This window comes from Triticum aestivum, chromosome 6B (assembly GCF_018294505.1).
Source record: "Triticum aestivum cultivar Chinese Spring chromosome 6B, IWGSC CS RefSeq v2.1, whole genome shotgun sequence".
Lineage (NCBI taxonomy): Eukaryota > Viridiplantae > Streptophyta > Magnoliopsida > Poales > Poaceae > Triticum > Triticum aestivum.
The window spans coordinates 717,709,902-717,734,270 of record NC_057810.1 but is presented as its reverse complement, the minus strand read 5'-3'; positions in this window follow the sequence as shown (position 1 = coordinate 717,734,270).

The window sequence follows — 24,369 nt, the reverse complement described above, 5'->3', positions numbered from 1 at the left end:
AGCTTGCAGAAGATTTAATTGATCATACAGAAAATGAAAAACGAAGGTCATACCGATCCTAGTTGGTATTATTTTCCTCAATTTTAAGTGTTGAATGAACACATAAAGAGAGTGCTAAGTGATTTTAATATATCAAGTTTCAGAATAATATATAGGATTGTTGGTTTTTTAACCTTGGTTGCCATTGTTTCTATTTGTAACGGTCTGAAGAATGACTCATGCTGTTTGTGCTAACAATCTCTAAGTGAAAGCAACTAGTTGGAGTAGATTTGTGCACACAATACTCCTTCCAAGACAATTTGCTTCCAAGGAGTAGTTTCGGTTTGCTTGCAAGGAGTAGTTTCAGTAAAGTTTCAGCATGGTTTCAGTATAGTTTCAGCATGGTTTCAGTTTGCTTCCAAGGAGTTGTTCTCTGTCTGGTCCAATTCTGAAGAAATAAAAAGTGAATAGTTTGTTTGTTCCCTGTGTGGTCACTCTATTTTTTGAGTACTGACATTAGTTATGTTTGTTAGCAGCAAGATATTTAAATGAAGCTTGTTCTTTCTCAACTGTTCAACTGATGCCGTGAAACTGAATATAGTAGTTGAAAACCCTATTTTTCTTCCTGATCGTGAAAATTTGAAGTCCTGTTTGTGTTTTGGTTTTGTTGGTTGACAATTATGTTTAGTTTTTCATTTCATGGGTGCTGTAAAATGTGCAGGTGGTGAGTTGAGGCTCAGCATACAGCTTGTTTGGACTAACCAAGAGGACGAGGTATGTTGCTTGCCCAAGCTAAGTGACACGTACGCGCCAAGTTTTCTGTTATATAATTACCTGTTAGTGCTTAGTTAAACTGCATGATACGGCCATAGCAGATGGATGGTACTAGGTGTTGTTTTGTTTCTTGCCAATGTATTCAGAGAGCAGATGTGCCACTGCAGATTTCTTTTCTTGAAGGTAGCTCACATAAGTTGAGCTACAAGTGAACAACTTGCTGCTATTAGATCTGGAATGGAAGCTCACATAAGTTGAGCTGATTTTTGTCCATATGAAAGCAGAGGACCATATGGTCTGTGGCCTTTTCATCCATATGAAAGTAGAGGCACATTGTGGTGCTAGTTTGCTGGGTTTTGTCTCCGACCATCGTGTCGTGATGATTTTGCAGGTACCCCGAGAGGCCCTTGAGTTTGCCAGAATGTTGATTAACTTCCGTTCCGGCAAATTCGGGTACTCCATATGTCCTATTTTCAGCAAAGGTCATGCTGAAATTTTCCGTGAATTTTAGTATGACTTTGCTAAAAATAGGACATATGGGGTACTTGCTACTAATGCATGGGCTGGGGTATCTTAGTACTTAATTAAGTAGGATCAACTGCCCCTTTATTCTTGCTGCATTAAACCATAGGTGGCAATAGAGCCAAGTGATTAGGCCCAACTTAGAATTCTCCTTAGCATCGATAAACCCTAGATGATAAACCCAACATAGGTGGCAATAGAGCCAAGTGATTAGTGCCAAGTGATTAGGCCCAACCTAGGGTGCCTCGGCATCGATAAACCCTAAATGATGAAAACTTAACTTGGCTGCCCCGGATGCCTCGGTGTCGATGAGAACCTAAATGATGTACGCTTAGGCTTTTAGGGTGCCTCGACATCGACAAACCCTAAATGATGAAAGCTTAGGCTTTTAGGGTGCCTCAGCGTTGACAAACCCTAAATGATGAGACCATGATCTTGTTCCTTGACAATAACCAACTTTTTGACCAAACTTTTTTCCTATTTAGAGCGAAACATGGCCCACAACGATGATGTCGGTGGTTCGGGCGGCAAGCAATTCTGGGAGCTGTCCCAGGAGATGGAGGAACAACCTCACCGCTATGAGGACACCGTGGAAGACACTGATCTTGACTACACAACCCCTAGTGGCGTTGGGGATGACACCAACTGATGGTGCCGTCGAGGATGCCACCACTGATGATGGCGGCACACACACAGATGGCAGCCAACCGAAGAAGCAAAGGAAGGACCGGCGCCCAAATGCGCTCGGCACCCTCAAGGAGAAATTTACTCAAGTGGACTCCGACGGGCATCCAACGGAGCCCAAACATATAGTCAAGGGGTACTCGCTTCAGCTCGGGTGCATTCTCCGGAGCACCGTCTCGATCAACACCGAGAACCTTAGGCATAAGGACAACTGGAATTTGCGCAACCTCTTCTTCACGAAGCTGCACGAACGATACAAGTTCCCCGCCGAATTTGAAAACACACGCCTCTCAGGGAATAAAGTGAACAGTGCCGCCCTCACGAGGATGAGCATGGCCCTGTCTACTTGGAGAAGCGCGGTGAAGAGAATGATGGATAAAGGTGATAGTTTTGAGAAGATCAAGGCGAAAAATCCTTCGATCAGCGAAGATGACTACAAGGAGTTCAAGATCAAGTGCGAGAGCAGCGCAACCTCCGAATCAAGTCAGTGGGGGAAAGAAATGCGGGAGTTGAACTTAGGGGAACACAAACTCGGTCCCGACGGTTACAGAGTGGCGGAGCCTATATGGGACAAGGAGGACGCGGAGCGTGCCGAGCAAGGCCTACCGCCCCGCTTCGAGAAATACAGCAGTGACAAGCAGACCAGGAACTTTGTCAGGGCCCGGTACAAGGAGGACCCGATAACAAAGGAGCTTACCACGGATCCGAAGACCAGGGCGCTTGAGCTTGTTCTGGTAAGGAATACACCCCCGCGTAATTAGCTCCATATGGTTGCACTCTAATTAATCCCCAATATTTCTAAATGGTTCACGTTCCTTCCGCAGGAAACTGAAAGCAGTAGCGCGGGGTCGTCTCAGAGCTCCCCTTTTGACACCCCTTTAAATACGGCGTTGAACATAATGAAAAAGAAGGATAAGCTCACTAAGCCGACGTCAGCTGGTCGTGTGGCCGACAAAGGCTTGTCCACAAAATGGGGGTCATACTATACCGCTGGTGTGCGGAAGGAGAAAAAGACCAGCTCGGAAAGCCAGACGCGCGAGGTTGAAGCACTCAAGGCACAAGTGGCGCGGATTCCAGAGCTTGTCCAAGAGCAAGTGGAACAACAACTGGGAACGAAGCTTAATGCCATGGTGCCTACGTTGATTCATGGGCTGACGACGTGGATTGCGGGCGGCCAACAGGGGCCTCCCCCGGTTCCCAGCTTCACGGCAGGCGGCACCATTGGTCTCTCCGGCGGCGGCGCCATTGGTGTCTCCGACGGAGGCAGTATTCGTGTCTCCGGCGCCGGCACGGGCATTGGAGCTTAATGCACCTGGGTGTATGCCGGCCGGCACCTCGCCAGCAAGCGCCCCCTCCGTCAGTTGCACGCCCGCCGTTGGCGGTGCCTCGACATTAGCCGAGCTCGACGGCATCACGGTTACTAAGCCTCTCGGCCGATGACTTCATCTCCTTGCCTTTGAATGGGCATCCCTGACGCCATGTACATGTTTTCGCAGGGCGCCGCCGACGTTCCTTGCACTCTTCTGCACTTCGTGGGCGCCGAGTTGGTCGATGTCGCCAAGGGAAGAATCGTTCAACCGGGCAACCCCGTGTTCCACGGTAATCTGATGCCACCCACAGTGTATAGGGTGGAAGTGGTTCGGGTGCTGCCAGGTTGTGATGAGCTGTTACCTCCGATTCGACCCGCTGGGGCCGACGAAGAAGATGAGATGACCCTCAGCGTCTGCCTAAACTGGCCCCTGCTTTGGCCGAAGAGCCAGATTCGTTTGGGGGCGGGGGACACCACCCCACAGACAAGACCGCCAGTCGTGCCGGCGCCAAGCCATGGCAAGAATGCCGCAACGCTACCGGACCTGCCGGACATCCCTGTGCCGGACATCCCTATGGCACAGGATACGGACATCCCTATGGCACGGGATCCGGATGACGACGACAACGACGACGGTACATTTACCAAAGTCGATAAGTACTTTGCCGAACCTGGGTACGATGACGAGTTCTGCGGGCCACTTTCTCAAGAACCCAACCAAGAAGACCGCAATCTAGCTGGTACGGCGGAGAAATCCAATTGCAACAGGCGTCGTCTGGCGTTCGGTTCTCAGGAGACGCCTCCAGCTCCCGCCTTCACCGAGCCTCAGATAGCTGAGGTGCGAAATATTATCAGCCCCAACACGCTCAAGAAGGCGGTCTATGAGCAGAACTCGGTCCCATTACAGGAGATCAAGAAGAAGGGACGGAAACGAAAGAATAACAAGGGCGCCGGTGCGAGCCAGCCGGCACCGAGTTTGATCCGTGCTCATGACGGGCCACCTTCACCTAAGGATATCTCGAGGAGGGTGCATGTGGCGGGTAGGGCGATGCTACCGCCAAATATGCTCAATGCTGCAACCGGTGCTATGCGGAGTCTGCACGATAGTGTTCTTTCTTTGGAGAAGTGGCATCTCAGAGAGAATGATGTGGCATACCCGGTTTTCGTGGCCAAGGTGCCAGAGGGCAAGGGCTTTGTGGATGGCGACATCGGGGGTACGATCATCCTGCGGTTTGATGACATCTTTGCTATGTTTAACCTTCATCCGCTGCACTACACCTTCGTTCGGCTGTTTTCGCTGAGTATGGAGATGCGGGTCATTAGAGACAAGACCCCGGACATCGTGATAGTCGACCCCTTCTACATGCGTGATAAGCACTTGAGCAGCGCTGGGGACCGCCAAGTTGCGAGTTCACACCTCGAAGGCGTCATTCTGGCAAACCCAGATAAGGATAACTTCCTTGTGGCTTACTTTCCCGAGTAAGTCATCCCTTAACCGCCCCGTAACATATGATTTCTTAGATTCCGATTGTTCTTTTTTTCTAACATTCCGTGTTCTGTGCAGTGACACACATTGCACACTCATCCTTTTAAGCCCGAAATATTCCATGGTCACGTATTTCGACCCGAACCGTAACTCCAAGATAGACTACACAAATGTCAAGAAAGTTCTTGATGATGTTCTCCCCGGCTACGCCAAATCTGGAGGCACCTTCACCAGGGCAGTTCGTAAGTACGGCAAGCACACCTTCTCACACAATACGAATATTCTGCTGCGTCAAGCAGCCGCCTGGCGGTCAGAAGGATGCCTACTACGCCCTCCATCACATGCGGGCGATCGTAAGGGACCATCATCACCTTATGCTACCAGATAGTCTCAAAGATTGGGCCGCGAGGACCTCAGACAAGAATTCTTTCGCATCCAGTCGAAGTTTGCGGACATCATCCATCAAGAAGTCCTTCATACCTCGGGGCAGTTGTACCTCAGATATCAACCGTCCAACAATGAGATAGATGGAATGCTACAAATGCAGGGTAACAACAACCGCGATTTCATGACCATCACGACAGACGATGACTTCATCCACGCTCCTGTCTGATGAGTCGAGTCGAAAGTAGTGATGTGTAGTTCTGAAACATTGATTGGCTCATGTTGTAATTAAACTTTAATGAACTCGTATGTCTCTTTGGTTTGGACAGTCATTCAACTTAGATGTAATCAATGCTATTTATTAGTAGGATCATGAATCGTGCTATTAATGTCTTGCTTTTCTCTTCCGATCCTTTTGTTGTATTGTCTGCTGTCTGTTGTTTGGCTTGTGCATAGAGATGTCGTCATATGTCGTGTATAAGGGTAAGGTTCCCGGAGTCTACGGCGACTAAGAGGAGTGTCGGAGATAGGTTCACCGTTTCAGCGGTAACAATTACAAAGGGTACACCACTAGGGTGGAGGCCGAATCTAGATACGTCCGCTATCTAGCGGGAGAGAGGAGGGAGCGTTGGAGGAACCGGATGAAGACCAGTTTGATTGCGATGATGCTCATCGTGATGACCACAGCTCTCTTTTATGTGATGGTAGTTTAGATGATCGATATCGACTTGTAATGTGAAGACAAACTCGATACTCGCGGTCTTGAGACTTGTAATATTTTATCTTTGTTCAGTCTTTTGAATTCGGAGACTAATATGATGAATTATATTCGGAGACTAATCTTCTATTGTATTCGGTGAATCTGCTGTTGTTGTGTGCTGCTGTCTATATTCTATCCAATAATATATTTTGTAACCTGTGCAAAAATCAGAAAAGCAAAAAAAACCAAATATTCATACTAATGGCGCATCACCACAAGGTGCGACATTAGTATGCCAAAGGATACTAATGGCGCATCAAGGCAGAGTGCGCCATTAGTATGACAAAGCACATGGTTACATATGGCCCCCCGGGAGACATACTAATGGCGCATGGTGTTACATACTAATGGCGCACTGCTTGGTGCGCCATTAGTATACCAGACGGATTTCATGACCATCACGACAGACGACGACTTCATCCACGCTCCTGTCTGATGAGTCGAGCCGAAAGTAGTGATGTGTAGTTCTGAAACATTGATTGGCTCATATTGTAATTAAACTTTAATGAACTCGTATGTCTCTTTGGTTTGGACAGTCATTCAACTTAGATGTAATCGATGCTATTTATTAGTAGGATCATGAATCGTGCTATTAATGTCTTGTTTTTCTCTTCCGATCCTTTTGTTGTATTGTCTGATGTCTGTTGTTTGGCTTGTGCATAGAGATGTCGTCATATGTCGTGTACAAGGGTAAGGTTCCCGGAGTCTACGACGACTGAGAGGAGTGTCGGAGACAGGTTCACCGTTTCAGCGGTAACAATTATAAAGGGTACACCACTAGGGCGGAGGCCGAATCTAGATACGCCCGCTATCTAGCGGGAGAGAGGAGGGAGCGTTGGAAGAACCGGATGAAGACCAGTTTGATTGCGATGATGCTCATCGTGATGACCGCAGCTCTCTTTTATGTGATGGTAGTTTAGATGATCGATATCGACTTGTAATGTGAAGACAAACTCGATACTTGCGGTCTTGAGACTTGTAATGTTTTATCTTTGTTCGGTCTTTTGAATTCAAAGACTAATATGATGAATTGTATTCGGAGACTAATCTTCTATTGTATTCGGTGAATCTGCTGTTGTTGTGTGCTGCTGTCTATATTCTATCCAATAATATATTTTGTAACCTGTGCAAAAATCAGAAAAGCAAAAAAAAACAAATATTCATACTAATGGCGCATCACCACAAGGTGCGACATTAGTATGCCAAAGGATACTAATGGCGCATCAAGGCAGAGTGCGTCATTAGTATGACAAAGCACATGGTTACATATGGCCCCCCGGGAGACATACTAATGGCGCATGGTGTTACATACTAATGGCACACTGCTTGGTGCGCCATTAGTATATCAGATACTAATGGCGCACCAGTGGTGCGCCATTAGTAAAAAATACTAGTGGTGTGCTACTAATGGCGCACCGGTAGTGCGCCATTAGTAAGCAAAACCGGTGCGTCATAGGCCTTTTCCTAGTAGTGGGACCGCCAGATTTCGGCATGTTTTTCTATGGGATGTCATCATCAGTCTCACATGGCGGACGCGCCCGGGCGTCTCATATCCGCCTCATATTTAGGCTGGATATAAGGGGGTGCCGGTCAGCCCGGCCTTAAGGCTCGTTTCGAAGCCTGTCTGGGTCGCATTTTCGTGATTTGTCACTATCCGGATCGTCCATCCATACGATGTCACATTTTCGTGAGACTAATCAACCGACACGCCACCCCCCCCCCCCCCCCCCCCCCCTCCCCAAAAAAAATGGCAATACATATATGCACGCCTACATGCATGCATGTCCCCATCTACTCTAGCCAGCGCGCTCTTCTTCTGCCCAAAAAGCGCACAAGGATTACCAAACTCGGAAACGTTGTTGACGAAGCCCTGTTACCATTTTAGGTAGCCAATCAGTCGTCGACGGAGACGCGCGGCACAAAGTGTTTTTTACCGGAGCCGGGAGCTACCGGAGATCTTCCCACCAATGAGGTGCTGCCACGTCTAAAGTTGCGGGACCATGTGCATGTGTATATGAAAGTATTCAATGAAAAAACGTCTCTTGTATTTCTGATTTTAGTCTAATCAGTGTCAGAATGGTGTGGTATCTTTTAACATGAATAGTACACACGCATGCATGCAGAATCTCTCCTCTCTCTCACACACAAATCCATCCATTTTATTTTTGTTTAGAATTTTAGATGGACAATATCTCTAACACTAATTTTCTATTATTGAATTTTTTTATATATTTTTCAAATTCCTGAACATGTGATCTCTATAACAAGACCAATATTAAATATATTTAAACAAGTTTAAGTTTTTCTATTTCAATCGTATCAAAATTTAAATTTCACTCATTTCAAATTTACTTATTCGAAATAATTGGAATCAATTTTGAAACAAGTGAAATTATTTTTTGAAATAAGTGAAATCAGATCAGTTTTCTGAAACTAGTTTTTTCAAACATGTCAAACTTATTATTTCAAAAAAATTTGGTAATGAATGAAATAAGTTACAAATATATGAAATAGTAGTTTCATGTATTTCAGAGAAGTAATTTCATATATTTTCACACAAATTAATTTCATAACTTGCAACACCACATTGAAATATATTTCAGGGAAGTAATTTCATATTTTTCAATACATATCTTACTGAAATAACTATTTACAAATATATCTTTTGTAAATTAGTGTAATTTGTTTTCTAAAACTAGTGAAATGTGTGAAATCTATCTTTTGGAATGAGTGAAATCAGCTTTTTGAAACGAGTGAAACATTGTATTACAATTGAGTGAGTGTAATGTGTTTCTCTAAATTGAGTGAAATCTAATTATGTAAGTGAAATTAGTTTTCTGAAATAAATGGAACCAAATTTTCAAGATGAGCGAAATCCTTTTAAATACACATGCCACATATTTTCGGTGTGAAATACGTGAAACTAGTTATTTCAAAATTTTGAAACTAGTTATTTCAAACATATGAAACTGATTATTTCAATACTTTTTTGAAATGAGCAAAATATGTTTTATGAAGCAAATGAAATTGTTTTTGGAAATAATTGAAATATGCTTTTTGAAATAATTGAAATCAGTAAATCAAAATGACCGAAATCAAGTTTTTTTTGGCAAAACCTGTGGAATTGGTGTCTTAAGGATTGAAATAAGTTTTTTGAAATGAGTGAATTTATATTCTGAAATGAGTCAAGTGAGTTTTATGCAAGAATTTAGGTCCATTTTTTAAATATGTGAAACTGGTTATTTTGGCTATGTGACATAGACTGTTGCGTCTGTGAAACTGATTACGTCAAATATATGAAATATCTTTTCAAAGAGAAACAATTTTATGTTTTATGGAAGTCATTTCAAAGATAACTGAAATATATAAAATAAAAAGTATTTCAAATATATCCAAGATTGATCTTGTTCTAAAGATCTTTTCACCACGATTCCAAATATATAAAAAGTTTCAAAAATGGACATTTCATTTAACAGATATCAATCATTCAAAATTTAAGAATGAGATTAAGTACATGTCATTTGTATGGAGAGAGAATGCATGCATAGTCTGTTTCCCAATTCTAACTCCCTCTCTCTCTCTCTCTCTTCTGCAAAAAGCTGCTAGTCACTATTTTGTGTCAGACCGTATTACAAAGTATAGTTGCTGGAATGAATTATTGTGTTATAAGGGGTAAGACTACACGAATCTTAATGAAATCGATGGACAGTGGATCCAACACCGGTACATCCCGGCTCCGGTAAAATTACTTATTCGAGACGTGCGGCCAGTCGTTCCATGTATCCATCACATGCATCCATTTCAGGCTAGTCATAGTGGAGAGTAACTTAGACTAGTAACATATATATGTTACTAGTCTATGTTACTACCTTCATAGTGGGTAGTGTCATAGGTGTGGTAACATAGTTGCCTTCATTTACTACTTTGTAGACTCATTATGCATTAAAAAGCGTTATGTGATGGTAACATATTATGTTACTCTATTTGCCTCTCTCCTTATTAACTACTTGCCACATCACCATTTTTGCTTATGTGGCATCTATGTTACTACCTATGTTACTCCCACTATGACCAGCCTCATTCCGCGCACTGTTCATCTTGCGGCTCGGTCTAGCAAATGGGGACCGCACCGCCGTTACGACGAAAGGCCCCAATATAATAGGTCTATAATTAATGCATTCTTTTTTCAATTTAATTAATACAAATCCAGACACTCAAACATACACATGTACACTCATCCTTACCGGTGCACACATGCATACTCTACCTATGAGTATGACCGAGACACCGGGCCTGCAATCTTGAAATTGACGAAATCGTCACATATCCTTCCATAAAAATCACATGAACCTGCGTGGACACGTTCCACCACAAGAAACCTAACCGTCTGAACTACGTTCAGTTAGCATTGCACCATATAGTTTAGGAGTTGAGGTAGTAATTAACAGTATTATACGCTCGCACGCTAATAAGATAACTAGTAGGTGTGATCGAAGGCACGCTTGCAAACTGCACACTGGAGCGGTATTCCTTTCATGCTCAAAAAATTATACTCCGTGCAGTACCAAATAAGTTCTCGGGCCACAACAATGAAATTTTATGATAAATAACACATAATCACGTGCACAAGGTGATTCCTCATATTTATGTAGGATCAAGTGTATTATTTGTCTCAAGTTTGACATACCAAATATAATACTGAAATCTTATCTCTCTAGAAAATGAGTCATCTGATCGCTCCGCGTTGGGGAGAGCGTGCGGGGCCGTATTGTCAGTCAGTCTATAGGGTTTGCCAGCTGCCTAGTCCAATTTGCCAGCTATATTGAATTGTGTCTTGGCTTTTTCAGGATTACATGTGCACATGTTTTGTTGTCGACCGGAGATGTCAGAGTGTAAACAAGGGATACCAGGGATTAAGGATACACTTTTTTTGTGTTCGTCCTAAGGCGAAAACGCTCTATTTCCCACAAAGACATAAATAAGAGACACAAGAATTTTTATACAGGTTCAAGCCGCCATAGATAACATAAATCCCTACGTCCTATTCTTATTGATATCAATGTGGAAAGTATAAGTGTTGTCGTGTTACAAAAGAGATGCTCAGGGTGTGACTTGTGGTGTTCAGGGTCCTAGCTTGAGCGCTTGAGCACTTCTATCAATACCTCTCTAAGATTGCCTGAATATGTGTGTGCTCGATGCTCGGGGCTCCAAGCTCCGATGATGTCATGGCTGACGTTTTTGGCTCGCCTAGAATTGTCTGTGGCATGCAGAATGGTAGTAGCTATGTGCTTGAAGATTCATGTGTGCCTTGCAAGGCACTGGATTTTACCAATTTGGATGGTAAAAACTGCGGCTTCTTTGTTATCAGATGATGCTTTTTCCGAATGGGCCCATTTGATAGGGATTTCATGATACCCCCACTTCGAATATACTGACAAGAGAGTATTGGGGAAGTAGTGTTGTGGCTGGTGTGTGTTGAACGATGTGGCACTTACTTTCTCTAGCACTTACTGCTAGTGTCGGTGCGACTAACGATGCTCTCGTATACATTGTAGTTAATCAATGTTATATTAGACTTAAACACATGATGTTTATTTATTTAGAATAAAAATTCTTACTTATTTATAATTGTAATTATAAGTTATCTTTTTGATATATGTCTTGATTAGTACAATGTTCGGTTACATACTTAATAAATATGTATTAATGCAAGTAAATATTTTCCCACATAATTTTAACACCAGTCATGGAAAAATGCAAATCCACCAAATTTGAAACATACATTATAAAGAGTGTGATGTAGTTATTTCTTTTTGAAGACACTAGCTCCTTGTTTGTTACTTGGTTTAACAAAACATTTATCTATAGGAAAAATGGAAATAAAGAAAAATACAACTCTTTACAGATTAATTTGCGCCTCTTATAAGAATTACAAATATATGTTTGCGTGTGTGTCTAGTACAGTTTCCACAAATACTATGACAGATAGCTATAAAGTTGGCTAGGCTTTCCGGAACACACGCTTATCTATTTTGTGTGCAGATAAATGAAAGTGATAATTATCTGTGTACTGTGTACTCTAAAATTCTATAATATTACTATAAAACTCTAGAATATTACCACTTTTAGTTACTAATTTTAATGTTTGGTGTACCAACCCTTGTGTATTTTCCACCGAAAATGAGTAAAAGCCTTTGTTTTCGTGTTTTTGCCGATAATACATACATATGTTTGACACTGAAGGATGATAATATTTATATTTGTGCAGCCAGTTTATTCGTGCGCTTATTTTCTTGTAGGATTGTACATCCACCGAACATTTGAACTGAAGTACAGTAGTACGTGGCAGCACCCTAAGACCGCGATGTATAAAAAAGAGATCAACCCAAGGGCTAACCCTCGTTAGCATTCTTTTATAGAAGAAATTCCGTGAGCACCACGTTTTCAAGGCGGGACTTAAACTCAGATGGGCTGGCAGCAACCTCAGCTGTCCAGCCAACGAGTCAGACCGCGATGTATAGTATAGTCAATAATGTGTATACATCGGTGGCAACTTGCATTGCGGCTTTGTATATTTAAAAGACCTTGCACTTGGCACGATCGAGCTGCTGGATGGGTACGTGTTGATTAACTTCACATCAGTCTTTGTCATGCACGAGTCGTTCATTCGCTAGAATGATGATGATCCATATATGTGGCCTAGCTTTCCACCCGAAAGCCAGTGATCCTTTCGAGTGCTTACTTGATGTGGCGACTGCTAGCCGTGACTATTATGAGACCGAGGGGGTAGTAGCTAGCTAGAGCTAGCTTTTCAATGGCGGGCTACTACTGTGCACACATGCGTGTATATTCAGCTGGCTGGTCTTACACAAGTGGACGGTGTTCTATATGCGTGCGAATTACATGCCCTCGGCCGAATCTCTCACGGTCAAAAGTTGTGGCTCAAATATAAATGTATGAGAATATATACTACTCCCTCCATTCTTAAATATAAGTCTTTTTAAATATTTTAAATGGACTACAACATACGGATGTATGTAGACATATTTTAGAGTGTAGATTCACTCATTTTGCTCTGTATGTAGTCACTTGTTAAAATATCTAAAAAGACCTATATTTGGGAACGGAGGGAGTACACTGTGTGTATGCTTTCGTTGGCAAGTGCAGTATGCACTACATACCTAGCTAAGTAAGTAAATCCTTTAAAAAAAGTAAGTAAGTAAATCCATATGTGTGGCTGATTTTTTTTATGTATAGCTGATATTTCAAAGAGAGGTTTTTTTGGGCCGGGGCTCTCGTGCCCCATATTGTTCTTCGCTAAAAGAAATTCTAAACATATATAGTGATCATCCATTTTTTTAAATAGAGAGTTCTATTAATTAAAAGAGGAAACATTGTTTTTACAATCTTGCAAGGTCGCGCTCAACACACAGGTTGGCACTGTCCCTTGCATAACACCACCACGCAACTCTCTACGCCCAAACTGGGCAAGACTATGGCTAACTATTGACTCTTCTATCTACTCTATGAACTTTAACTTCTTTGTTTCCTTGCTTGATGGCCTGTAATTCCTTTGCAAACACTCCGATTTCCGATCTATCCACGCATGCGGGGTCAAGTGCCTTTGCCATGACGCTGCTGTCCGTCTCAATAATTAAAGATAGGTCCGTACCTGACATCGCTGCCCGTAGTCCTTCTAGAAAAGCCGTAGCTTCTGCGAAGTCTGCTCCTTTCACTAGTAGAAAAGGGGGGCAATGGTCCAGGCCGGTCCAGCCCATTAGTCCCGGTTCAATCCAGAACCGGGACCAATGGGGGCATTGGACCCGGTCCTTGAGCCCAGGGGGCCGGCCGGGCCACGTGGGCCATTGGTCCCGGTTCGTCTGGACCTTTTGGTCCCGGTTGGCAGGACGAACCGGGACCAATGTGCCTTGCTCCTGGCCCACCACTATTGGTCCCGGTTCGTGGCACGAACCGGGACCAAAGGCTTCCCTTTAGTCCCGGTTCATGCCACGAACCGGGACCAATTAATTGCCTATATATACCCCGCGAGCAGAGCACTCTCACTGCTCTGTTTTTCGTGGCCGGCGAGGAGAGAGCTTTGTGTTGCTCTAGCTCACCTCCTATGCACACGAGGTGTTCGATGGAATGCCCGAGCCACACTACTTAAGCTTTCTCCTCTCCAAGCTCCACCTCCAAGCTCCATTTTTCTCAATATTTGTCTAGGTTTAGCGGTCTGTCACGTCCCGTCCCCGTCTTCACCGCCGTCGATCGCCCGCGTCGCCGGCACCACCGTGGTGAGCCTCTTGTTCTTATCTTCTTTCTGAAAGGAAAAAAACTCTTACTTGTATGTTTATATAGATACTTGTATAATTTTCTTACTTTTATTATTGCATCTTATATAGTGCGATGGTTTTGGTATCCGCCCCCGTCGGCCCTCGTCCTGTCTATGATTCAGATGTGGTATATATTATCTTTTCATAACTATTGGTTCATTTATTGTTTATGACAATTATGCCGACCAACGTGACATAGATTTTATTTATCTAGGAGGTTGTTGAACCGGAAATTCCAACCGACCCTATTGTCGAGAGGTTAAATTTAGTTGAAGAAGAAAACAATTTGTTGAAGGAAAAAATTAGAAAAATTGAGGAGGAGAAGATGATATTGGAGTTGCATGTTGCGGATGTCGTCGATGATCACAAGATCAAGATGGATGCAATGCGCTTGAAGATTAGAAAGATTAGAAAATATGCCATTCATACCGAGGCTTGGTATCATTATGCCGTTGGATCAGTTGTTACATTGGTTGCGATTATGATCGCATTTGTTTTCGCATTGAAATGTTTTACATAGTTTCAGTGTATGGTTTAATTAATTTAGATGCTCTGCAGAGCTTTATGTTGTTAGATGAGAACTATGTATGTACTTTGGTTTTAATGTGATGATGAACTTCTATTAATTTGGTCACTTAATTATATAATGCACGCAGATGAACCGGCAATGGATGTACGGTTCAAGACACACCTCCGAGTACATTAAGGGCGTGCATGATTTTCTCGAAGTGGCTGAGGCAAACAAGCAGAATGGTTTTATGTGTTGTCCATGCCCTGTATGTGGGAATACGAAGTCTTACTCTGACCGGAAAATCCTCCACACCCACCTGCTTTACAAGGGTTTCATGCCACACTATAATGTTTGGACGAGGCACGGAGAAATAGGGGTTATGATGGAAGATGGCGAAGAAGAAGAGTACGATGACAACTATGTGCCCCCTGAATACGGTGATGCTCCTGAAGATCAAGAGGAACCAGACGATGTGCACGATGATGCTGCAACGGGCGAAGCTGCTGAAGATCAAGAGGAACCAGACGATGTGCCCGATGATGATGATCTCCGCCGGGTCATTGTCGATGCAAGGACGCAATGCGAAAGTCAAAAGGAGAAGCTGAAGTTCGATCGCATGCTAGAGGACCACAAAAAAGGGTTGTACCCCAATTGCGAAGATGGCAACACAAAGCTGGGTACCGTACTGGAATTGCTGCAGTGGAAGGCAGAGAATGCTGTGCCTGACAAAGGATTTGAGAAGCTACTTAAAATATTGAAGAAGAAGCTTCCAAAGGATAACGAATTGCCCGACAGTACATACGCAGCAAAGAAGGTCGTATGCCCTCTAGGATTGGAGGTGCAGAAGATACATGCATGCCCTAATGACTGCATCCTCTACCGCGGTGCGTACAAGGATCTGAACGCATGCCCGGTATGCGGTGCATTACGGTATAAGATCAGACGAGATGACCCTGGTGATGTTGACGGCGAGCCCCCCAGGAAGAGGGTTCCTGCGAAGGTGATGTGGTATGCTCCTATAATACCACGGTTGAAACGTCTGTTCAGAAACGGAGAGCATGCCAAGTTGATGCGATGGCACAGTGAGGACCGTAAGAAAGACGGGAAGTTGAGAGCACCCGCTGACGGGTCGCAGTGGAGAAAAATCGAGAGAAAGTACTGGGATGAGTTTGCAAGTGAGCCAAGGAACGTATGGTTTGCTTTAAGCGCGGATGGCATTAATCCTTTCGGGGAGCAGAGCAGCAATCACAACACCTGGCCCGTCACTCTATGTATGTATAACCTTCCTCCTTGGATGTGCATGAAGCGGAAGTTCATTATGATGCCAGTTCTCATCCAAGGCCCTAAGCAACCCGGCAATGACATTGATGTGTACCTAAGGCCATTAGTTGAAGAACTTTTAGAGCTGTGGAATGGAAACGGTGTACGTACGTGGGATGAGCACAAACAGGAGGAATTTAACCTAAAGGCGTTGCTGTTCGTGACCATCAACGATTGGCCCGCTCTCAGTAACCTTTCAGGACAGACAAACAAGGGATACCACGCATGCACGCACTGTTTACTTGACACCGATAGTATATACCTGGCAAGCTGCAGGAAGAATGTGTACCTGGGCCATCGTCGATTTCTTCCGACCAACCATCAATGTCGAAAGAAAGGCAAGCATTTCAAAGGCGAGGCAGATCACCGGAAGAAGCCCGCCATGCGTACCGGTGATCACGTACTTGCTATGGTCAATGATTTACACGTAATCTTTGGAAAGGGTCCCGGCGGACTAGCTGTTCCGAGTGACGCTGGGGGACACGCACCCATGTGGAAGAAGAAATCTATATTTTGGGACCTACCCTACTGGAAAGACCTAGAGGTCCGCTCTTCGATCGACGTGATGCACGTGACGAAGAACCTTTGCGTGAACCTGCTAGGCTTCTTGGGCGTGTATGGGAAGACAAAAGATACAGCTGAGGCACGGGAGGACCTGCAACGTTTGCACGAAAAAGACGGCATGCCTCCAAAGCAGTATGAAGGTCCTGCCAGCTATGCTCTTACCAAAGAAGAGAAGGAAATCTTCTTTGAATGCCTGCTTAGTATGAAGGTCCCGACTGGCTTCTCGTCGAATATAAAAGGAATAATAAATATGGCAGAGAAAAAGTTTCAGAACCTAAAGTCTCATGACTGCCACGTGATTATGACGCAACTGCTTCCGGTTGCATTGAGGGGGCTTCTACCGGAAAACGTCCGATTAGCCATTGTGAAGCTATGTGCATTCCTCAATGCAATATCTCAGAAGGTGATCGATCCAGAAATCATACCAAGGCTAAGGAGTGATGTGGTGCAATGTCTTGTCAGTTTCGAGCTGGTGTTCCCACCATCCTTCTTCAATATCATGACGCACGTCCTAGTTCATCTAGTTGACGAGATTGTCATTCTGGGCCCCGTATTTCTACACAATATGTACCCCTTTGAGAGGTTCATGGGAGTCCTAAAGAAATATGTCCGTAACCGCGCTAGGCCAGAAGGAAGCATCTCCATGGGCCATCAAACAGAGGATGTCATCGGGTTTTGTGTTGACTTCATTCCTGGCCTTAAGAAGATAGGTCTCCCTAAATCGCGGTATGAGGGGAGACTGACTGGAAAAGGCACGCTTGGAAGGGACTCAATAATATGCAGGGACGGATATTCTTGGTCTCAAGCACACTACACAGTTCTACAGAACTCTACCTTGGTGACCCCGTATGTCGATGAACACAAGAACAGTCTGCGCTCCAAACACCCGGAGCAGTGCGACGACTGGATTACATGTGAACACATCAGGACTTTCAGCAGTTGGTTGGAAGCACGTATCAGAGGTGACAACACTGTTTGTGATGAGCTGTACTTGTTATCCAGGGGACCATCTTTGACTGTATTGATTTGGAAAGGATACGAGATAAATGGGAATACATTTTACACGATTGACCAAGATCAAAAGAGCACCAACCAAAACAGCGGTGTCCGCTTTGATGCAACAACCGAGAGGGGAAATGACACATATTATGGTTACATAGTGGACATATGGGAACTTGACTACGGACATGATTTTAAGGTCCCTTTGTTTAAGTGCAAATGGGTCAATGTGTCAGGAGGCGGGGTACAGGTAGACCCACAGTACGGAATGACAACAGTGGATCAGAAAAATCTTGGGTACACTGACGAACCGTTCGTCCTAGCCAATGATGTGGCACAGGTTATCTATGTGAAGGACATGTCTACCAGACCGAGAAAGAGAAAAGATAAGGAAGCGAATACATCATACGATGAGCCAAAGCGCCACATAGTTCTTTCAGGAAAAAGGGACATCGTGGGAGTGGAGGACAAGACAGACATGTCTGAAGATTATGAAAAGTTTCATGAAATTCCTCCCTTTAAAGTCAAGGCTGACCCCAGCATCCTGATAAACGATGAAGATTATCCATGGTTACGGCGCAATAAGCAAATGACACAAGCGAAGAAAAAGTGAAGACTTTCTCCCGCAACTATTATGATGATACCATGCCAACTTTGTAACTGACGAGTATGATACCATTGTCCGTTTTGTACATGCACATGCTATGTGTGGGTCAATTTATGATACCATGCCAACTTTCAACTTTTTCAGAGTTCATTTGAAATGCTTTAATGTCTTATGGTTCGGCCCTCGTAATAATTAAAAATAGCAACAATAAGTATTTTGTTGTAAGTAGAAACAAAATAAAACAAAAAAAGTGGAAAGTTTATAATTTTCTTAAAACTAAAAGCAAAAAGAATTAAAAATAAAGCAAAAAACAAAAGAAAATAAATAATGCACAAAACAAAACAAAAAAACTGGAAAAAAATAAAAATAGCAACAATAAGTAAAGAAAACAAAAAACAAAAAAAATGCCCCCCACTGGGGCCCCACGGCCTGAATACGACTTGAAACCCTACTATGGCCAGGATTCAGGCCCGCAGTAGGCCCAGAAGGCCCATCAGGCAAAGCAGTCGCAAGTAGGCCCATAAGCCTGCAGTAGAGAGGAGCTCGAGAGGGGTGCGGCAGTGGGGCTTATAAACCACTGCGCGCCCCTCTCAACTAGCGAGGTGGGACTAAACTTTGGCCCCGATGCGGGCAGCACAGGGGCCTTTGGTCCCGGTTGGTGGCACCAACCGGGACTAAAGGGGGGGAATTGGTCCCGGTTGGTGCCACCAACCGGGACTAAAGGCCGCAGCTTCCCGCCCTTTGGGCTGCCGAAAAAGAGGCCTTTGGTCCCGGTTGGTAGCACCAACCGGGACTAAAGGGTGCATTAGTCCCGGTTTGTGCCACCAACCGGGACCAATGCTCCTTGTATATAAGTAGCACTTCGCAGTTTTGCAGAGTTCATCGCCACCAGTTGCCCCCCGACGACGCCGAGCACATCGACGCCGCCAGGCTGCCCCGACGCCGCCCGCCGCCCCCGCCGTCGCCGTCGCCGTCGCCCGCGCCCGTCGTCGTCGCCGGCCTCCCCGAGCCCGCGCCGGCCTCCCCGAGCCCACGCCGTCCTCCCCGAGCCCGCGCCCGCCGTCGTCGCCGCCAGGCTGCCCCGTCGCCGTCGCCCGCCCCCGCGCGCCGCGCCCCGAGCCCCTGCCCCGTCGCCGTCGCCCCCGCGCGCCGCCACCGCTGTGAGCCGCCGCGCCGCACCGGCTCTGTCTTTTTTTCATTTTTATTAGTTTAATTTTTTTGTTCAATGTATATATTTGTGTATGTATGTGGCTATATATATATATATGCGGTTCTGTTTTTTCATTTTTATTAGTTTAATTTTTTTGTTCATATATATATATATAATGTATATGTGTATGTATGGCTATGTGTATGTAATAATGTTCAAAAATTGTTCAGAGCATGTTTTTGTTCATATATGTATTTATTGTTCATATGTGTATTTATTGTTCAGAACAAGCAATACTAAAAGAATGAGAGGAAAAAGGAAAATAAGAAGAGGAAGAAAGGAGAAAAAGAGGAGAGGAAGAAGAGGAGAAATAAATAAGAAGAGGAAAAAAGAAGAAAAATAAGAGGAGAAGAAGAAAGGAATAGAGGAGAAAGAAGAAATTCTATTTTTTCTTCTTTCTCTATTCCTTTCTTCTTCTCCTCTTTTTTTTCTTCTTCTTCTTCCTTCTTCCTTTTTCTCTTTTCTTCCTTTTCCTTAATTATTTTCCTTTCTCGAGGGAGAAGAAGAAAAAGAAGAGGAGAAGAAGATATAACCCCCTCTAGATAACTTCGACATGAGGGGCGGTCGATATATATATACCCCCTCTCGACCGTGATAACTTATACAACTGCAGCACCCCCCTTGGCCCTCTCGCTCGACCAAAACTCTCGAGGACACCCAAACCCTAGAGAGAAAACGATGTTGTGGTCTCCTACCCCCTCCCACCGTGCCCCTACCCGACAAATTAACTCTCTCGAGGCCACCCAAATTTATCAAGTTAAAAGAGCGTTATCATCGAGGCCACCCCAAACCCTTGAAGCGTTGTGTCGAGGCCACTAACATGATTCCTTATTGTGATTAGCTAGCTAGTTCTACGTTTGCCACTAATATATATATATATATATATATATATATATATATATATATATATATATATATATATCCATCTGTACCATGTTTGAATAATAATTGACATGTTGTAAATATTTGCAGAAACTATGGAGCACTCCCGAGACGAAGAAACAGAAGCGATGTTGGGGGACATAATCGCAAATGGATCAAGTGATGATGTTGCGTCATTTCTCCTCGACACCGTTGATCAGCTAGATGAAGAAGAGGGCTATGTTTATGATGGTGGCTTCGACCCATTAATGCCGGTACAAGAGGAGGACTATGTTCATGATGGCTCCGGTGACACAATGGAGGTACAAGACGAAGGAGACCGTGCTGACTGCTCCGGTCACCGAACCGAGTCCGGCCAGGTATATATATATTAGTTAAGCCCGTGCTGACTAGTTAATTGATGCATCCATTGTTTTGGTATATGTACACATATTAATTACTGTCGTCTTTCTTCCTTATAATTTCTAGCCCTCCGGATCGAGCACAACTTCGGTAAGGAGACGAGGCCCGAAGAAAAAGTTGAGCTCGGATGAAAAGTTTGAGATCATAGAAATCGCGCCCGACGGCGAACCGATTGAACCCATCCGGACAAGGAAGGCATTTTCTGCTCAGTGCGGGGTTCTTGTTAGGGACAGGATCCCGATCAGCATCCAGCAATGGTATAAGCCTGCTAAGGATGAAGACGCTGAGGTGTCTTATGTCAATGATATGCAGAAAGAAGATCTTTGGACTGAGCTGAAGGCAAATTTCACCCTACCGCCAGAGGAGGATCCGGAGAAGACAGTTAAAGAGCAAGTAATCAAGTCTTGTGCTCTTAAGAAGATGGCAGGCCTAATGAGGAGGTGGAGGAAAGAGCTGAACCAGTTTGTCAAGGAAAAAAAGACACCAGAATTCATCGGCAAATATGAGAAGATCAAAGATCACTGGCCCGCATTTGTGGCCCACAAGACATCAGAAAAGAGTAAGAAGATGTCGGAGACAAACAAGAAAAATGCTGCGAAGAAGAAGCTTCACCATCGCACGGGGTCAGGTGGCTTCCTCAAAGCCCGGCCTAAGTGGTCCAAGGCTGAGCATGATCTGCTTGAAAAAGGGATCGAACCAGAGACAATGCGTTGGCCAGACCGTTGCCGGACTTGGTTCTTCGGGGCTGGCGGAACCTTGGACACTGTAACAGGGAAGTGTCAGTGGACAGACGAGCAACTGCAAATACCAGTCAAGAACCTTCGACACTATATCGATGCAGCACAGCGAGGGGTGTTCCTTCCAAACAGGGAGAAGGACGAGCGCACAATGGCCCTTGGGAATCCCGAGCACCCTGGACGGACACGAGGCACGTCAGGCTCCATTCCGTGGAAGGTTGGTTTTCCGGACGCAGGGGGTTACAAAACCCACGAGAGGAGGAAGAAACTAGAGCAGGACCAAATGCAGGCGCTGCTTGGAAGGGTAATGGGGCTAGAGGATCGAGAAGCAGCAGATCGCAACAAACGACATGCCGAAGCTTCCCCCGAAGCTACCCCCCCATCTCAGCGGAGAAGCAGCGTGGCTTCCACTGAGTTGCTTCAGCCGGAGCATGTCTTGACGGCTCCTGCCAGCTATCCCGTGGATGGTATCATGGAGTCTCAAAATTGCCACATGATGGCGCGATGGATAAATTTGAAGGTCAAGGCGGCTGTTGGCCAAGTTTATCCTAGTGGACCCGGCACAACTTATCACTGCCAGCCGATTCCAAAAGGATATGCTAAGGTGATGGCGGATGAAATAACGGAGGGATTTGAGGACCTCGTGCTTGACCACCCTACCGGTGAAGGGGAGACTAGGCTGGGTTCTGCTCTGAAGACTCCATGCCTTTGGAAGAAGGAGCTCATCAACCTTCTGAACTGGACGCCTCCGCCTCCTCCTCCAGCTCCGACGAGTCAGGGCACTCCGCCTCCTCCACCGCCTCCTCCTCCGGCGAGTGACGATCAGGGCACGCGTGGCGGCACTCCGCCTCCTTCTCCGGCGCATGGCGGCACTCCGCATCCTTCTCCGCCTGCGCCGGCGCTCCCGAGCAGCCAGCAGCATCCTCCTTCTCCGCCTCGCCAGCAAGGGCGAAAGAGACCCGCCGCCGCCCCGGCTGCTCTGGCGCGTCGTACTCCTTCTCCTCCGCCTCGTAAGCAAGCACGAAAGAAGACAGACGCCGCAGCCGCTCCGTCTGCTCCGGCGTCTAGCAGCACAACCAGAGGCGGGAGGCAATACAAATACGGTCCATCATCTCTCAAGCCTCTAGAGAAGTTAGCGTACGAGAGGTCCAAGGAGGAAAACAATACGATTGTGCAGGCCCACGTGAAGGAGTTCTTTTAAGGGGTGAAAGCAAAGAGACATCCACCTCCGGAGGAGAAGGTAGATCCGGTGAAAGCAAAGCACACTATCGATGCCCTGAGGAAACCACCAAAGTCTCCGCCGAGAACCAACTATGAGCGCATTACTGAACAGACATATCTCCAACCCCAGCGGTCGGGAACTACTGTCAGTGCTAAAAGGTCAAAACAACGAGCAAAGGGGAAAAAATTGCCCAGCTCGGCGAACAAGCACAACAATCTTGCCCCCCGCTCAATGTGTCTAATGCTCCGGGGACGGTGGCCGGTTAAGGCAATCTTGATGATTACCTGCCTGACGATGCACTTCCTGATTTCTTGAAGGTGGACGGACACAGATACGAGTACGGGAAGCCTCTCGTCAAAGATGAAAAATCTCTGACAACAATGATGCGAAGATTCCATAATTGGTACATGGAAACCTGCAGAGAGTCTGATGGTAAGAATGCTTTGTATCTGCATATTAAAGAGGAGCACGATCTCGTTGCAAATGATCTGTTGACTGTTCCATTTGAGGAGTTCTTCGAGTTCTTCAATCAAAAGGCCCTCGATAAATTAATGGTCTTTTGCTACTGCCTGTAAGTACTATTTCTGTCATTCAGTCTCTATATATAGCTCGGCTCTTTCATTGCATGCATGTATTTATAATTAATTATCCTCAATATATTATGCAGATTGAAGATCGTCGAGTGCAAAAAACAAGAAATTTATGATATTGGGTTCATTAACACAAATATCATAGATGTATTTCTGGTTAAAAAGAACGTCAAAGAGGTCGAGGACAACTTGCTACGATCGTTGATAAAAAATCAAAACAAAGATACCATACTCTTTCCTTACAACGGCCCGTGAGTGTTACTGTCGTGTGCATATTCGGTTTCCCTTATTACTCAACCGAGGTTATAGTAATGTAATTGATGAGTTATGCATGCGTGCGCAGGTACCACTATATTCTTCTGGAGATTAAGCTTGAGCCTGGACTAGTAACCGTCTTAGACTCGAGACGGAAAGATCCCAAAACCTATGCGGACATGACTGAAATGCTCAACAAGTAAGTTCAATCGATCATAATTATCGCACCATATCGGTAACTTTTTGTAATCATACAATGAGCCAAAGCGCCACAAAATAAAATAAATAAATAAAGCAAAAAAGTGTTTTAAAATTTGAAAACTAATGGCACTAACAGAAAGTTTATAATTTTCTAAAACTAAAAGCAAAAAGAATTAAAAAATAAAGCAAAAAACAACAAAAAATAAATAATGCAGAAAGCAAAACCAAAAAACTGGAAAAAAATAAAAATAGCAACAATAAGTATTTTGTTGTAAGCAGAAACAAAATAAAATAAATAAAGCAACAAAGAAAACAAAAAAAAGTGCCACCAACTGGTCCCCCACGGCCTGAATACGACTAGAAACCCTACCATGGGCCAGGATTCAGGCCCGCGGGAGGCCCAGTAGGCCCACAGGCACAGATTGCACGGTCAGGCCCGAAAGCCTGCAGTTGAGAGGAGCTCGAGAGGGTGGGCGCAGCAGCGCTTATAAACCACTGTCGAGCTCTCTCAACTAGCGAGGTGGGACTAAACTTTTCGGCGCGGGGCAGCACAAGGCCTTTGGTCCTGGTTGGTGGCACCAACCGGGACTAAAGGGGGGTTTAGACCCGGTTGGTGCCACGACCCGGGACTAATGCCC